Raw genomic sequence first — 18,587 nt, 5'->3', positions numbered from 1 at the left:
CACAGTAAAAAGTCACATCATAGTCTGACTCCAAAGTTGCACTGAAAGTCGGACTAGTGTGAAACAAGCTTTAGATTGGAAGCTGTGACTTTTTTGTGTTTACAATTATTATTTTTTCCTGTTAAAATGCTTTATTCATTTTTTTTGTTTGTTTTGCAGGTCCATGTTGTGGGTTCGAGATCAAATTTTCTCTTTTGCTAACCAAAGATGTACATGTACTTGAGCACACAAAATATTTGTATTTTGTATTACATTAAAGACTAATTCTTAACAAACATCTTTTGTTAAACTTAATTTGCAGAAATGCTTCCCTACATGGGACTTAATTTTCTGGTCTCTTGATATTTAGGAAGGGGAATTCAAAACCTAAGTGAAAGGGCTATGTTTTAATCGCACCCAGAAAATGGGAAATATGCATTATTATGGAAGGTTTGTTTGGGGATTCTTAAAGCGGGAGTCCACCGGGACTCCGCGTTTTTTTTTTTTTTTTTTTAAAAGCCAGCAGCTACAAATACTGCAGCTGCTGACTTTTAAAATAGTGACACTTACCTGTCCAGCGCGCCCGCGATGTCGGCACCCAGGTCGTCTGTCGGGTCCTGCCGCTGCCATCTTGGGTATGGGAATCAGGAAATGGAGCCTTTCGGCTTCATTTCCAGGTTCCCTGCTGCGCATGCGCGAATTGCGCTGCGCAATAAGGACGCTCCCCGCTGCCTCTGGGGGCTGTGTGTTTCCCAGCAGGCAGCGGGGCACTTGCGGGAAGGGGCGGGCACTTGCGGAAAGGGGCGTAAGTTACGCCCCTTTCCGCAGAGAGCTGTCCCGGAAGTGGGTGCAGTTACCTGGATTATCCAGGTAACTGCACCCCCCTCCCCCTGAAAGGTTCCGATTGTGGCACCGGAGGGGGGGAGGGTTCCGATGAGCGGAAGGTCCACTTTAGGGTGGACCTCCGCTTTAACAATCCTAGCAGGGTTTTACCCAGGTTTTCTAGACTGTATATATTTTTGTGTATGCACTAAAAAGTGAAGCAAATTTTAAGCTGAAGTTAAGTGTCCCGAAAAATGCATTCCATTTATTTTATTATTGCCCCACCACCATTTCCCAGCAACAATTTAGCCAATTTCACAATGCTATACCATACCCGGCCCACTGGGAATAATGGAAAATGTTCAGTGGCCTTCAATATTTGCTGTTAAACATCTCACTAAGGGCCTTGTCGCAGAGGTGATTCTACTACCGTTGACACAATTAGCAGAAAAATTCAAAAAGCAGCTTTTACTTGTTGCAATGTAGGGGCACCTCGCCGCTTTGGAAAATAAGGAAATGCTGTAAGTGTAGATGAGAAAGTTCTAGTTTATATTGCTGGAAAGTGGGACATAGGCCTAAAGTCAAACAGATCTCATTTTGTATACATCTCGCATTTCAGTTTTACACAGATTGAAAGCAAAATCCTTAAATTGAAAGTCCCCAACTCTAGTGTGTGTTTATGAGATATAGAATAGCACTATTTCTGCCTAGTACAAGAAGATGCTATGTGTGAAAATAAGATCTCAATTTATTTACTGCATTTTGCAGGCAAATCTGTAACGAAGCAGATGTAAAATATTTCAGTTTTTTTCTGTATTGTAGTGCTAGCTGCTTTTGCATTATAACAAAGATGATTACCCTGTGTCAGCTAATTTTTCTGGTACCTCTATTTCAAATGTAAGTTCAGAATAGTCACGCTTCATATATTTTTCCTTTTAAACCTATTTTATTCAGTCGAAATTTGAATATTTCTAACTTTGAGGTCAGATACATTAGTTTGTATATGGAATACTAAAACTACAGGCAAAGGGCTAAATGGACATGGAATATGAACAAAGCACTGAGTGTGATCTCCCTCTGCTGCCTCATAACTCTGCTGTAAGCATGAGTCACTTTTGACAGGTTTTCCCAACACCAAGAGATAAAAAGGTGATGGGGAGGAGAGCACCAGCATACAGCCTGTGATTGAGAACCTCAACTCTGCATCCTTCCTGTGTGCTTCTCTCAAATCAGCTCTCAGAGCTCTTGTACGGTGTATAATTTCAGCTCTCCGCCCCCCAAATTTGTGGAATTTATTTTTATCTCAGAGTTTTACAAGACTGTACACAACAAATGGCTGCAGGTGAACAGGTACAATGCATGTAGCAGGATTTATTTAATCTATTTGTAATTCTGACAAACCAGTCGTGTGATTTACACAACTCTGCCACATTTTACAGCTGTGAAGACCAATCTACTACCTCCTAGATTCAGTTTTAATATTGCTGGTCCAAATTTACTGCTTTCTGAATAACCTCACTGCTAATTGGACATAGGGGATGTTGGTAAACTAATGTCCAACAAACAGGCTGGAGGCAAAGATGACATACAGGAAACTAAATTACTTATCCAAGAAATAAGTGTATCCATTTTTGGGCTGTGCAGTATGATGTGTGTGAACTACAAGAATAGCTCAACAAAGTCCTCAATCTTTTGTCTTGTAAAATGGCACCTATATTTTTTTATGTGCATTTAGCGTTTGCCTGCAGTTCTGCTTAAAGCCCAGCTACAGGCTAAAAGTATTTCTCTTAAAGTGGACCTTGCACTACCAAGCAAGGTCTGTTTTTTTTGGACCTTGCCAAAATGCTGTAGTAGAATGAAAACGCAATCTAAAGTCACCCAGTTTCCCCTCTGCAGGGAGTGACATTAGCAACCATCAAGGTCTGAGATATCGGGGAATACCTAGTACAGAGTTGGGCTTTAAAGTACTTCAGTCAGAAGACAAACGTATACTTGGTTATTTAGTTGGTTAAGCGGTTGTTTGACAAAATGTATACACAGAGGAATAGGAAATAAAAGTATGCACATCACAGGTTATCGGGCATACTTTTAGGCGGGTGCATAGTAAGTACTGACTTTTACAAAAAAAAGGGATGGACAGAATGGGACGGGACGAGTTATCCTTCCCTGCTGTAGCCTATTTTGGATTTTTAGTCCACCAATATTTCTTGCTATATGTATGATATTACACGCAGGAAGGAAACTCTACCCTCAGGGGTGTTTGTTATTATTTGGTAAATATGTGTAGGAACAATCGCTTGTGCTTTTTAAGGGTTACACCCCTAGTATGTCTTTTTTTTTTTTTTTTTTTTTTTTTTGTCTTTTTTACCATTTGTGTAATAAATACTTTTTTACCTTTTAATTATGTATTGACTTTCATTCTGAGAGTGGGGTTCCAGCACCTCTAAGGTACCATCCTGTATGGCAGTGTTCTCCGAACTACAGCCCTCCAGCTGTTGTGGAACTACACGTCCCATGAGGCATTGTAAGACTCTGACATTGACAGACATGAGTAGGCATGATGGGAATAGTAGTTCCTGAACAACTGGAGGGCCTTAGTTTGGGGACCCCTGCTGTATGGCATGTTTTCAATTTACTAAGGGATGTGGTTTTGTCTTTTTCAGCCATGCTTCTATTTTTCTATCATCTTTTTACAAAAAAAGTACTTTAATACAATTAAAATGTAACTATGGATGAAATAAAAATACAGGAATGGACAGAATATAAACACCAGTATTATAGGGCCTAATTTCATTTGTATAGACTATACTGAAAAAAAAATCTTTGTCAATACTGTCTAGGTTATATGCCAGTGTATCATAGCAGTGGTTAAGAGTGTTACTTTTGAAAACGAAACAGTTTGGCTGTTTTGGTTACAACTGCTCCAGCTAAATGGGCACCAACAATTTGTCTTTATTGGAAGTCTTACAAATCATCCATTTTACTGACTGGCTGAACACAACATGCAATTTCTCTGGTATAAAATCTAGAGAGCCTAGACAAAAAAGATGAACAAAACATAACTTTTTTGAATGTAACACACACTAAATAAACCATATAATACAGTACTGGTATTCACATTATTGTATCTACCCACTTTATATCATAGTCTGTCACTAATGCAGCAGTTTTGTTTTTCTGAGGCCGTTTGTAGCATAGTTTTAGACGAAGAGGTCGTTTTTAAATTTTGCTTTAAGCAAGAGATCCATTTTTATTTTTTAGCAGTTGCCACATTATTTATTTATTTTTTTTAAACGGAGTTTAATTCTTAAAAATAGAAATAGTTCTAAGTGCATCTGCCAGTGTTCTATGGTTTGCGCCAAGCCCTGTAAGAAACTTTTGCTGGTCACCTTAGTCTGTGATGGAATTTAAAACATACCCATCTACTGGAAGGTAAAACGCCAAATCGGGTAAAGAAAAGAACTGTAACACAATTTCAAATCTCAGTTACAATTTGGTCCATGAATGTACCAGCTAACGGTGTTTGTACCCAAACATAATACCACTACCTAGATTTTATAAAACTGCACTTTCATACATTTGCTGATTAAGCTGCAGTTGGTCTTTTAATCACAGTTTGGGCAAGTGCAAACAAATTAACATGCTTTCGGTCTCCTTCATCAAATAGTGCAGAGGGCAAAAATGTGGTAATCCATAACAACCAATCAGATTTTAGTTTGCTGAACACTATATCCGCTAAATTCTGTCATGGTTTACAGTGCATACCATTGCTGGAGTTGGTGATTGAAAGAGATTTCCTAAGAACAATAAAGTGCACAAATGTGATACTTCTTGTATTCAGGAGAACTGTATATATATATATATATATATATATATATATATATATATATATATATATATATATATATAGGAAATCTTCCAATGGGGACGGTAGTTCTGGCGCCAACCAAAGATTCCCTCACTTTAAGAGAAATTTCCTCTTTTGTCTGTGGGACAGGATGTGAAGGGAAATTTCCCCAATGGAACACAAATGGGTTATATAATCCTCCCATACTTTATTCAAAGTGAAGAAAAAAAACTTTTCTTTACTTCTGCTTTAACTGCTGCTTACAATGGGGTATCAGATCTTTTTAATGGCTGCTAGTTTTATACATTTTGTTGACAGATACAACTTTCTTTTGGTGGTATTTAGGGCTGAACTTCACCCAGGGTATTGGTTTACTCTCCTCCAAGTCTTTCTCCCTCCCTCTTACAGAATTGTGGATAGTTTTCACAATTTTTTTTTTATTTGATAATCAGCTTGCTTCCTATATCCTGGCCCAAGCAAGGATGACTTTTCCAGGGCTAGGTCTGCTCTTATGGAATCGTGTGTGTCTATGGCAGGTCTATAGGACCTTGCAGACACCCATTGCATGTCTGTGCATGCACAGAAAGCAGCAGGTATATGGGACTTGGGATAAACTCAGTGTGTATGTGTGGGTTTTCATGCATTTCCCATAGATAAAGATTTGTGGTGTGGTTGCACGTGTGCAGAATAACAATCAAAGATGACAAGGTGGAAGAAAAACATTTTGCTGCAAGAAGGACAATGCTGGACTCCATGAACCAATAAGTATGTTTTTTTTATTAAATGCGGGAACAATTTACATGCCCTCAAAAAAAAAAAAAAAATGCTAGAAAGGATGAAGTGCATTTTTAATAACCAATGGGTTTTGATTTTTGTAATATATAAAGAAAAAAAAAACTTGCTTCCTCTTGAAAACCCCATTGAAAAAGACAGGACAGTGCGAACACACCCAAAAATTACCCATTTTTGGAAAGTAGAAACATTCAAGGTCATTTTTTATTTTATTTTTTTTAAATGAAGAAACATTCCAGTATTGAGGTGTTAATGCATAGGGTATGGTAATGAAGCACTAGCTAAAGGTCATACACAGAGGGAAGAGGAGGTCAAGGGGTATAATGTACAGTACGCATAGAGTGGGAGGATAGAGAGGAAGGGGCTAATGTTCAGGATAAGTGAGGTAAAAGTGCATAGTATACAGATCGCATACCAAGACAAGCTGGAGAACAGCTGTATAGGAGAGGGTGATCAGCTGCTGCCATTAATCTGTGCTATCTGGAACTGTAGAATGACTCCATACATTAGTTCCTCTTTCTTCCATTGTTAGAGGAATAGAAGGGCTTTTCAATGTAAATGTTGCACTATTTACATTTTGTGATTGCTGTGATTGATCATTGCATGACGCACAGAGCATCTTGGATCAGCTCTGTACACTTAGTCATCTCATGATTACTCTATTCACACCATTAATGAGCATGCTGGCTAGGGTGATTTCTGCAGGAATAATAAAAGCTGCGTGCTCCCGGCACAGTTGCCATTGGCTAACTGAAAGCCTCTGATAATGTGGCAGCCAATCACTGTGGTCACATAATCATAAACTCTGCCTCCCGGTATCTGAACCCTCTTAAATGGCCAGCGCAAAGGGCTTAAAACATTCAAAGTGCCACATCAAAAATTATCTGTGTAAAAACCCGAAAAGGGGAAGATACTCCCCACCGGGCTACAATATAGATGGACATTATATGCACACCACGAGACGATGAATACATTTCATGTTTATTTACAGCCTCATTAAAATGTAACCTCACATAAAAAAAGGAAGAACGTATGTATATTCAGGGATCCACACCCTAGAAAGTTTAACTATGCAAATACCCTCTACTGGCTTGGTATAGTATCTAGCCTGAACTATACACAAATACAGTATATACAATGTTCAGTTTGTGTTTTTATAGACCGGCTTCTCCAAATCCAGGTATCTTTACAAAACGCTGTATGCCTGTGAAAGCGGCATTAACCCAAAAGTAAAAAAAAAAAACATAAGCTTAAAACTGAAACCATTAACATTCATCCATCTACTGTTGATGGATGCTTTTTACCAGTACATTTTGTTAGAATCTGCAGTTGAGAATGTAGGAATGGTATGTAACTATTTCAGGTCAAGCATTAAGTTTTAATATACCCACTTTACAAAGTGCCTGTGGCCCTACTTGCAAACTGGCACTCAACCTGCAATCATGTGCTTTTATGTGGTCACAGGATGCCACCTTATTTCTAATCTTGTAAATTACTATAACTGCTGCATTATCCTCCAGATCTTGGGCAGCAAATTATAATGAAACACTTTTTCAAAAGTGTATTATAGGTAATGACCTGTAGAGGTCAGCATTGCTTTTATTTGTAGAAATAAAATCTATATTGGGAAGCATTTCCAAAGCACTTTTGAAAATGTAAAAGCTACAATTAAAAAAAAATAAAAAAAAATACTGTTCCTGTTGTTAAAACAAATTGCATGAATCCATTGACAGCCAAACATTCATGCTAGTAGGTTTAAAAAAATTATACGTTAAAAATGTAGCCGGCACCAACATGAGTGCTACTACTTTTTTCCTTTATCAGCTTTACCTACAATGCATTGTGTTGATATAGGTGGGAGTGACATGCTCCCTGGATCCTGCTTCTCTCCTCTGATGTGCCCTTGCTGGACCTTCACTGCAATGAGTAGAGCTTTTTCCCATGTTTTTATAGCTGATTGGTGCATGTAGTTTGGTTCCTCCCTGTGATCTGGCCCGGACACATTCGGTTGTACGGCCAGCAATAAGAAAAGGCAGCTATGCCAGTTTTTTCATATAAATGCAGCCTGCCTTTCTTGGCTATGTGTGCTCTGCTTGATGTTCGCCAAACGGCAAATATTATGGCAAATTTGAGTGCTGCGTAACGCCCTACGAGAGCGCAGTGCATTGATGTCTGATGATTGGCCAAAGCATTCACCTGACCTGCACTCTTTGGCCAATCACAGCACGCTCTGCTGCGAGAGCCATAATTGGCCAAAGGCAGGTGCCTTTGGCCAAACATGGCTCAGGGGGACTAAGTCCACACCCCACACTATATAAGGCTGCTTACATAGCGGCCGTGTATAGGGTGTGACTGTGGATGGAGACTGAGCTAGATTAGGCAGGTTAGTTAGTGACAGTGTAAAATATATAAAGTGTATGTATGTATGTATATATAGATAAAATGTCTAGTGTGTGTGTGTGTGTGTATATATATATATATATATATATATATATATATATATATATATATATATATATACACACACACACTCTGCATTTAGTGTAGACTATAATATATATATATGTGTGTGTGTGTGTGTGTGTGTGTGTGTAGATAGATAGATAGATAGATAGATATAATCACTCTGCATTTAGTGTAGACTCTATATTTAGTCAGTGCAGGCAGTGTAGTATATATAACAGTGTATTGAAGTGGTTAAGGGGAACTCCTAACCAGCATTTAAAAAAAAATGGAATGGGGGGGTCCCTCTAAAATCCATAGCAGACCCTTATCCGAGCAAGCAGCACCCCCCCTGAACCATACCCAAAGCACCTTGACTCCACGTTGATGGGGACCGGTGTCTCATGCCTACAACCCTTGCCTGGTGGTTGTGGGGGTCTGCGGGCAGGAGGCTTATCGGAACCTGAAAGCCCCCTTTAATAAGGGGGCCCCCAGATCCCAGTCCCCCTCTGTGAATGGGTATGGTGACCTCGCCCCCTTCTGACGTTATGTGACAGAGGGGGGGTGGGGTCACCCGTTATATAACAGCTGTCACAGCCAAGAGACAACAGTCGGCGGGATGGCTTCCACTGAGGCCGAGCTCTTTTTTTCCTATTATTGTGGTCGGTCAAGTGCTGTGATTGAAGATGGATGGACATCGCAGAACACTTTATTTAAAAAACAGGAATTGTCATAAACTGTCTCCTGTCCTCATTACTTTTTTTTACACTTTTTTTGGTAAATGGGTAGGGGGTACAATTTACCCCTACCCATTCACATGGAGGGGTAGGAACTAAGCCCCTACCCATTCACATGGGGGGGGGGGCAGGAACTAAGCCCCCCCCCACAACCACCAGGCAAGAGTGGGGATATAACAGCTGTCACAGCCAAGAGACAACAGTCGGCGGGATGGCTTCCACTGAGGCCGAGCTCTTTTTTTCCTATTATTGTGGTCGGTCAAGTGCTGTGATTGAAGATGGATGGACATCGCAGAACACTTTATTTAAAAAACAGGAATTGTCATAAACTGTCTCCTGTCCTCATTACTTTTTTTTACACTTTTTTTGGTAAATGGGTAGGGGGTACAATTTACCCCTACCCATTCACATGGAGGGGTAGGAACTAAGCCCCTACCCATTCACATGGGGGGGGGGGGCAGGAACTAAGCCCCCCCCCACAACCACCAGGCAAGAGTGGGGATAAGGCCATTCACCCCATCAAAAGCACCCTCCCCATGTTGAGGGCAAGTGGTCTAGTATGGTTCAGGACGTGGGAGGGTGCTCGCTCCCCACCCTTTCCTTTACTGACCTGCCATGGCTGCTTGCTCGGATAAGGGTCTGGTAGGGATTTTGGGGGGACTCCCATGCTCATTTTTTTTTTTTTTTTTGTGCGCAGGGTTTCCCTTAAAATCCATACCAGAACTGAAGGGTCTGTCTGGTACACACAGTTTTTTTTTTTTTTTCAAAATTTTTTATCTATATTGCCAGCAGCTGACAATACATTACAGCTGCAAGCAATTTTAGATGTGCCACTTTACAGGCAGACTGGGACCCCCCAGTCATGATATTTAAAGGAATATTTCATTTTTATTGTTTCACTTTAAGCATTATTAAAATCACTGCTTCTGAAAAAACTGTTGCTTTTAAAACTGGGGCAGGACCTGGGACCCTATACACTTTATATGGCAATAACTTGCATATAAGCCTTTGAAATTAGCACTTTTAATTTTTCATGTTTGTGTCCCATAGACTTTAACTGTGTTCGCATTTTCTCACAAATTTTTTGTCTGTTTGCATGTTCTGGTGGGAACCGAACTGGGGGGGTGTTTGGCTCATCCCTATGCAAAAGTCCCTGCTATGATGGCTGTGCTGTGCATGCGCACACCAATTTCCTTGAGATCATGCAAACATTGCCTTCCCACCCTCCCTCTGCTTCCCACTCTCCTTCCCACTCTCCCTCAGTTTTAGGATCCTCTCAACTGTAGTTGGGTTTCCTGCTGACCTAGTCACAGACTGCATTAACCCTCCCTGCATTAGCAGCTAAATTGTTACTTACAAAGGCAGCACTACTTGAGAGCCTGACCAGCTTATGGTTTGCTAACAGGGGCAGGTGGTCTAGCAGTATCCATTCTATGAGACCTGACATTGATCACAGTTTCCTGTCTGAATCTCTGCACTCCTCTGAGTCTTCCTTAACCTCTGCAGGGCTACCCTTTCCTCAGTATTTTCTCGGAAATAATTCTCAGCTGCTATGTCTAAGTTTATGGGCAAAATTGCAGTCATGATGGCTAAATCAGAACGCAGGGGCTGCTAGCATGCTTCTACGCCCTGTCCACCAGAGTGCATCTCTGAATTCCCTAAAGGCTGCATTTGCTGCTCTTTAGTCAGTCATGGATGAGGAAGATTGTGCCTTATCCTTATTTCAGGCACACGACGAGTCACAGACTACTACTGACGCAGTCCACATATGCCTATATTTGGAGTTGCCTGCATTGACTAACACTTTGTTTCTACTCTCAACCTGTTAAGACATTTTCAGTGCATTTCTTCTTGGATTCAGTCCTGTATAGTGATTGGTATAACCCAGAAAAGGTCTTTCCTCCTCCTAATAATTTTCATAGCAATACTCCATGGAGGAGTTTCTAAAGAAGTAGTCTGTTCCAGCTGTGGACCCAGCCAATTCCTCTCTTAACAAGACTCTGACTGTCCCTGTTGAGGGCATCCCCATGTTTAAAGACACAATGGATAAAAGGCTAGAACCCCTACTAAGACAGGCCAAAGATGATGTGATTTTCTTTTGTGCAATCATGGATTACAAGAAAGAAAACCACTCAATTTCCCCATAAACACACTCCACATTGATGGGGGAATCTCTCCCGACAGGAAGCCATCCCTGCCCGGAGAACACCGTGATCATTGCCAGTGGCTAAAGCCGCTGGCAATAATCGCATGTAAAAATTCAACATGCTTGATCCATCAATCGACTTTGTCACAATCAGCCTGCCCATAGAGGGTTTGCATCTCAGTCCCTATTAAACCGGCCAAGATTCAAACCATCTCTGGCTGGCATAAGGCCTTAATCTCCCTCTCAGGATGTTGCAATTATATTCATCTGCCAGACTTTAGCTGTCTGGCCTGATGGTATGTCCAAGAATCAGGTTCCTATCTTGCCAGATGCCTCTGTCCTCTAACAATTTGAGGTCATGGCTAATAGGCTAGCATATATTAAGTAAATTATCTAGAACGGGCCTTTTTCAGTATGTAAATGACCCTTTGGCTAAAATGCTGGGCTGTGGAGCATCAGTGGAAGAAATGCTTCTTGCACATGCCTTTTGATGGGAAACACCACTTTGGCCAATGCCTAGACAACTTCATTAAGGAAGTCATCAAGGGAAAGAATTCCCTTTTGCCCCAGATAAAGAAGGCAAGTTCTCCATCTGGGAAACCCTCTACACCTGAGGCTAAAAAGAGTTAATTTTGTTTCTCTCAGACCTCCAGGTCCAAGGCAGCATGGTGCTCAGTTCTGACACAAGTCCTGGACCCTAAGCCCTCCTCACATTAAGGGGGCACCCCCACTTCTCAGTGGGGGGGGGAGGGGGCTTCTGTTGGCCTTCATGGTCAGCTGGTCCCAAAACATTGCAGATGCTTGTGTCCAGCTGGGTTTTCAATCTCTGCCTTCACCCTGCTTCATGTTTGAAAACTTTCCAACACTTTCACAACAATTAGCAGACCTTCGCACTGCTCTAATGCAGTTTTTCTCTCAAGGGGTCATAGCCATTGTCCTGAAAAGCAGAGCTTTCAAAATGTCAACCTGTTCACTGGTCTTAAGCCAAAGGCGCGCACCCTCTCCATACTGGATTTCAAGGTTAAAACCTTCCTTTGGGTACAAAAAATTAGTAAGGAATCTGCCTGGACCTGTCATTTCTTCTGCCCACTTGGGAGACCTTCTTGCCTGTGAATATCAAGGATGCCTACTTGCCTGCCCCCAACTTCCCAGAATATAAATGCCACCTGCATTCTGCTGTGAGTACACATTATGAATTTGGTACCCTTACCTGGCCAGTTCACTGCACCTCAGGTCTTCACAAACGTGCTAGACCCTGTTATTGCTCTTCCTCACTCCCAAGGCATCCACAAAGTGGAATATCTGGATACCCTTATTCTGAGGGAACAGTCAACTTTATCAGGCAATTTCCAAAGGATTGCGCAGACCTTACAGAGTTCAGGGCACTCTGGAGGCAAGTCCATATACACCTTTTCATTTGGACCATTACAATTCAGAATTCTGGCAGCATAAAATAAGATGGGCAGTCTCTGGATCATACCATATGCCTGACAAGCAGGGCCAGGTTTGCCCTGCCATGGTGGGTCACAAGTTTGGGGTTGGAATCGGGAGCATCATTCCTCCTAATGGTTTTTGAAGATGCTCATGATGAATGCCAGCCTATTGGTCTGGGTCATTGGTACCCTCTCGGTAAAAGAGACGCATCAGGGGAAGCTTGGTTCTTGATCAATACTTTGGAACTCAGGGCGATCTGGTTATCCCTTCAATGCCGAACCTCTCATCTACAAGGACATCCAACCTGGCTACAGTGGCTAATCCCAGTGGCTTTCATCATCCATCAGGGAGGCATAAAAAATCTGGCTGGGGCAGACATTACGTTCCAGACCTAATCACCATGCACATCTCAGGTGTGTAAAACTGGCAGGTGGACTTCCTCAGTCATCAATGTTTGGGCACTGGAGAATAGTCTGTTCACCCCGAAGCACTTCAAGACCTCTGTTACAGGTGGGGAATCCCAGCCATGGACCTCCTGGCTTCAAAGTTCAACAACAAACTAAGCAAGTTTGTCTCCAAATCCAGGGATACTCCAGCCTTCACAGTGTAAGCTCTGGTGACTCAATGAGATCAATTCAGCTTGGTTTACACTATTTGTCCTCCTGGTCTACACATTTTAGCTCATTCTTCAGGATTGAGATGGCGGGCACTTTAATAAATCGTATTGCCAGAAGTCTGATGAGGTCTGAGTACCATGTTCTCCCAGCCCAGTTTGGTGCAGACTCACTGTGGGCCTTCCCAAATCACTCCAAGGTTCTGTCCCTATTGCCACTGTGCTTGGTTTCTGGTTGAATGGCTTGACTGTTGGAGATAAAGTCCTGAGGGAAAGGGGTTTATTTCTTCTCTTTTGAAAGCTAGAAAATCCACTTCCCACAAAGTCTACAATTGGAAAACATATTTCTCTTGGTGCAAGATAATGAAATTCTATTCTGGGAAGTTCTCTGTGGAACAAATCCTGTCTTTTCCCCAGTCTGGTCTGGTTCAGCTTTTGGCTTTGAGTGGAGGGGTCAAATCTCAGCCTTAGCGGCTCTTTCTTCAGAGACCGTTTGCCTCTCAGTCCTTATAAAAAGCCTTTGTATAGGCTGTCAGTCACATCCTGCACATTCCCAAGTGACTCCATGGGATCTCAACCTGGTTCTGTCGGCTCTTCAAAGACCACCCTTTGAAACCTTTAGGGATATTCCTCTGTCTTCCCTTACCTACAATGTTGACTTTCTCATTGCTGTCACTTCTCTGAAGTTCATGGGTTGGTGGCCTTAACCAGTCAAGAAACCTATTTTTCTACACAAAGAATAGATTGTTTTCAGGCCCATGATTGCTTTTTTTTCCCCCCAAGGCAGTTTCTTCCTTTTAAATTAACAAGGTCATTGTTCTACCATCACTCTCTCCTACTCATAAATATCCTAAGGAGATTTTCTGATGAAGTATTATTCTTTTTGGTCATTGGGTCGTACAAACTCAAAGTTTGCCTGCCAGTTTTTTATTTTTATATACACTGTAAGTGGTGAAAGAACTGGGTTCTGATGTAAGGCACAGTAGAAGATGTGTTATACCTCTTGCACCATGGTCATTCCTTGCAGATTTATGTACGCTTTTGCTGTGGCATTGTCAAACTGTATCCCCATTGTCAGACTTGCACATGTCTTCAGCAGGTTGATCAATAATTTAGACTTTGTGAAGATTTCTAGTGAATTAACAGATAGAGAGTACTGCCTGTCTGGATTCCATGTCTTTCTGCAGAGCTCTGATGTAGAACTGATTAAAAGGCACTTCCTCAAATCACAATTCTAGAGCTTGCATGAGAAAGGATCTGTAATGTGTCTAGATAACCTGGGCCTGTAGTATTTAGCAGTCTGTGGTCAGAAAACCCCTTTACTAACCTGGTATCCAGGATCATGCCCAAATAATGGATGACATAGCCAGGGCAGACTTCTGGGATTTTACCAGGCATCTGATATTTTGCAGTAAGTGTAGACTGACCTGCAGATTTTGCAACAAGTCTGATGTAGCTTGAATAATCAGGTTGGTGATATAGGCTACCACCAACATGCCCCTGGTTGTCAGTTTATGCAGGACTTGCATGTATAGGGTTTAATGTAAACAAAAACAAAACAAGTATTGTCACAGATTAGAAGCACTGATCCTCTATTGAAAAGAGCAGAAAGAGTTGTTGCAGAGGGATGTTGGGAGAATAGAGAACGGCGCCTTGGATGTCAGCTGAAGCCACAAATTATCTTTTGGAGAGTAGCCACAACCGAATGAACATATCCAATTCAGAACTTCTGAATCTAGGCAAATTCATTGAGCATTTTCAAATCCAGTATGGGACTGACTGACTACAAAATCTTTCTAGGGTGACAAGTTGATGAAGTATCTCATCAAGATGAAACACGTCAGAGGTTTATGACATGTCCACACAGTATCTGATTATCCTGTGGAAAGCACATGCAGTAGGGGCAAGGAATAAAAATGTGATGAGTTAGCACATTTATGTGAAACGTATCCACTGAGCACCTTTTTGGATCGATGTATGTCATGTTCCTCTGATTTATGTATCTTCAATAAACTTTTTTGATTTTATTTCTGGATGTGCCACCACCTTTCTTTGTTTTACCTGGACGTCTCTGGCTGCGGACCAGGCAGGCACCCGGATTTATTCAGCCGCTTTCCGGATCCTAACAGGTGGCTTTCACCGGTGTGCACCAGCTCTCTTTTCCAGGGGCAAGGAATGCTATGAGTAAGGGAACACACTACTTGCGAAGCATGCTCAGAATGATGGTACACCATAAAGTGAGCCTTCAACAGGTTAATCCAGCCATAAGTGGTTCAGAACTGAGCTGATTCAGCAGGGACTGGATGAGATTCTAACCATCTGTGGGCAGGCTGAATGTACCGAAGTACAGTAGATCCATTGATCAACGTGTACAACCAGCATGTCGGATTTGTGACATTCTATTATGGCCAGCGGCTATAGTTGCTAGCAATAATCACTGTGTTCTCCTGGCAGGGATGATTTCCTGCACACCTCAGCCAGGAGAACACAATAGCTCAGGGGAAGGGAATCCCCCATTAACACTGACTGTGAGTCTGAACCCATGGTTGCAGGAATCTCTCCATCTGTGGCCTGCCTTACATGTTACCTCCTTATTTTTGGTGTAACATGTTGAGGGCCCTCCCCCTCACACCCTTTATCTGTGACTCTGGGCAGCGGTCCTTCTCCCTGTATCTGCTGTCACTTTATAAAAACACCACTGCTGTGTACTCACAGGAATCTCTGAAAGAATGAACTGCAATTCATAACCTATAACCTCCTGGCTATCAAGACTTCATTGTCTCTGAGTCTGTGGCAGGACGCACCATGCAATCTCCTTTAATTTTCAAGCAAACACAAATGCCCACCTGGCTGTACAGGTTTCTTGCCTTGCGACACTTAATCACATGGAACCTAGATTTACTGCCTCTCTCAGATTCCTTGGCTTACCTGCCTACCATGCCCTGAACTCTCAATAGGATCCCACCAGATTCCTTTGCTGAGATTCCTGTTTCCTGAATCCTGGGTGAAGCCCTGTTCTGCTACTGTTCCCTTTAATCTAACAGACGTGCACAGCTGCACACTCAGCCTGCTGGTTTCTGTAAAACCTGGACACTATGTCGGAGTCTTCTTCCCACTCTAAGCTTTTCAAAGCTTTTGAGTCCCAGACCCTGATCTAGAGAAAGATGAAGAAACAACTTTTTCAACTCGGAACAGACATTCTGGAGCCCCGCTAACTGTACCCTTAAGAACCCTTGTCTTCCATCCTACTAATGCAGTGGCAGGGCCTTACACTGTCACAACAGTTAGCATTTTGAAAAGGACAAGCTGTATAAGACTGCCACTTAGGTGTGCCAAATGAAAAAAATCTACAGGCTCAATTAATAAATTATATATACTGTTCATATGGAATATTCCCAGAGATACGATTTATGGACTAACCATAGAACACAAGAATGGTATGAAACACTTAATTCAATGAATTTCCTGATGTATGGTTTATATGGTCAGGATGTTGGGGAAGTTTAATATTTAACACAGACTTTTAAGATTTTTAAAATTATTTGTGGAGACAAATTTCAATTTCGTTTTTTTTATGTTTTTATTGACATTTTGGTGGATGCTTTTATTGCTAACTACGTTATGCACAAATTTTTCCTTTATAATAAAACATTCAAATATTTTTTTTGTATGGGAATTAAGAAAACATTGGTGTACATGATGCTTGTCTTTGTACTTTTTTGGTATTAACCACTTTCAGGCCGGACCATTTTGCTGGCTTAAGACCAGACCACTTTTTGCGCTGCGTCACTTTAACTGACAATTGCGCGGTCGTGCAACGTGGCTCCCAAACAAAATTGACGTCCTTTTTTCCCACATCTAGAGCTTTCTTTTGGTGGTATTTGATCACGATAAACAAAAATAGAGCGACAATTTTGAAAAAAAGCATTATTTTTTACTTTTTGCTATGATAAATATCCCCCAAAAATATATAAAAAAACTTTTTTTTTCTTCAGTTTAGGCCGATACATATTCTTCTACATATTTTTGTTAAAAAAAATTGCAATAAGCGATTGATTGGTTTGCGCAAAATGTATAGCGTTTACAAAATAGGGGATAGTTTTATGGCATTTTTATTAATAATTTTTTTGTTACTAGTAATGGCGGCGATCAGCAATTTTTATTGTGACTGCGACATTATGGCGGACACATTGGACATTTTTGACACATTTTTGGGACCATTGTCATTTATACAGCAATCAGTGCTATACAAATGCACTGATTCCTGTGTAAATAACACTGGCAGTGAAGGGGTTAACCAGGGGGTGGCAGTGTAGGGGTTAAGTGTGTCCTAGGGGCGTGTTACTAACGGTGGGGGGCATGGCTGTGTGTTAGTAAACACTGATCTCTGCTCCAATCACAGGGAGCAGAGATCAGTGTCACTTGTTGCTAGGCAGAAGGGGGAGATGCTGTATACTTCCACATCTCCCCGTTCAGCCTCCCTGTGAGACAATCGCGGGTATCCCCACGGCGATCGAGTCTGTGGGACCCGTGAACGGGGATCCCGACCGGCAAGCGTGCGCCGCCAGCGTCGTGCACACGATGGCACGGCGGCAATTTCAAATGGACACCAATTTGCCTGTCCGTGCCATTCTGCCGACGTACATCATCGTGCGTCAGTCAGGAAGTGGTTAATTTGTTACTTTTGAGGTAGGTATGTGTCTGTATCTGAAATATATTCCCTATAAAAAGTATGTTAACATTTACTGCAGACATATCTGGTTGCTGTACATTGGATTAACCTGCTCAGCATTGCACATTAAAGATCATTCTATATTCATATCAAAATTAGAGACACAGCAAGTGTCATTTGAGCTTTAGGCTGGGTTCACACTGATGGGGCCGCGGGTCCCGGGAGGGGGGTCCGGTGCATCCCTGTACACTGATTCAGGTGCATATCCAGTCTGAATTCCAAACATGGGAGTAAGTCACACATGTGCAGGTCACAAGCAAGTCTCAAGTCTTAACCTTCAAGTCTCAAGCAAGTCCCAAATTACTGTGGCGAAAAGCAAGCAAGTCAAGTCGAGTCCCTGCTAGAAGTCAAGCAAGTCAAGTCAAGTCATTTATTTTGGTCAAGTCACAAATCAAGTCAAAATACTAATCTACCCCATTTCCACCTTTAAATTAGTTAAAAGTCAGTGTTCAGGAAAGGTTTTGTTTTATTTTCAACATTAACAAAACTGCTTTGTGCTTTTTTCTTGGCATATTAACCACTTAAGAACCTCCTCCTGCACATATATGTCGGCAGAATGGCACGGCTGGGCACAATCACGTACCTGTAAGTACCCAGCCGTGGGTCGCAAGCGCGACGCCAGCGGGGAGCTCGCGACCCGGTCATGAGCCCCGTGACCTTAGTCGCGTTACCTGGGGACTCGATTGAAGCTGGTGTCCCGCGATTGGGTCACAGAGCTGAAGAACGAGGAGAAGTTTGTGTAAACAAACCTCTCCCCGTGCTTCCTACTCTGGCTGTCACTGATCGTCTGTTCCCTGTTATAGGGAAAGACGATCAGTGACATCACATGCCAAGCCACGCCCCAACAGTAAAAAAAACACACACATAACCCCTCCCCGCCCCTTAGTGGTTAACTCCTTCACTGCCAGTGTCATTTACACAGGAATCAGTGCATTTAAATAGCACTGATTGCTGTATAAATGACAAAGGTCCCAAAAATGTGTCAAAAATGTCCGATGTGTCCGCCATAATGTTGCAGTCACAATAAAAATCACTGATCTCCG

General features: G+C 41.9%; 1 protein-coding gene across 2 annotated transcripts in view; it reads left to right on the top strand.

The window, feature by feature from the left end:
- LOC143974009 (tight junction protein 2-like) overlaps positions 1-275 on the top strand; it is a 67,913-nt gene extending 67,638 nt beyond the window's left edge. For both annotated transcript variants that reach the window (XM_077474975.1, XM_077474974.1), the window contains exon 10: positions 160-275. The gene's annotated coding sequence lies outside the window, so the exon portion shown is untranslated. The remainder of the gene's footprint in view (positions 1-159) is intronic.
- The last annotated feature ends 18,312 nt before the right edge of the window (positions 276-18,587 follow it).

The sequence above is a fragment of the Lithobates pipiens genome, unplaced genomic scaffold (genome assembly GCF_037356315.1).
Source record: "Lithobates pipiens isolate NorthernLeopardFrog02 unplaced genomic scaffold, aLitPip1_a1.2 Scaffold_13, whole genome shotgun sequence".
Taxonomy (NCBI): Eukaryota; Metazoa; Chordata; class Amphibia; order Anura; family Ranidae; genus Lithobates; species Lithobates pipiens.
Note: the sequence above shows the minus strand (reverse complement) of the source record. Positions and strands in the feature narration are given on the sequence as shown.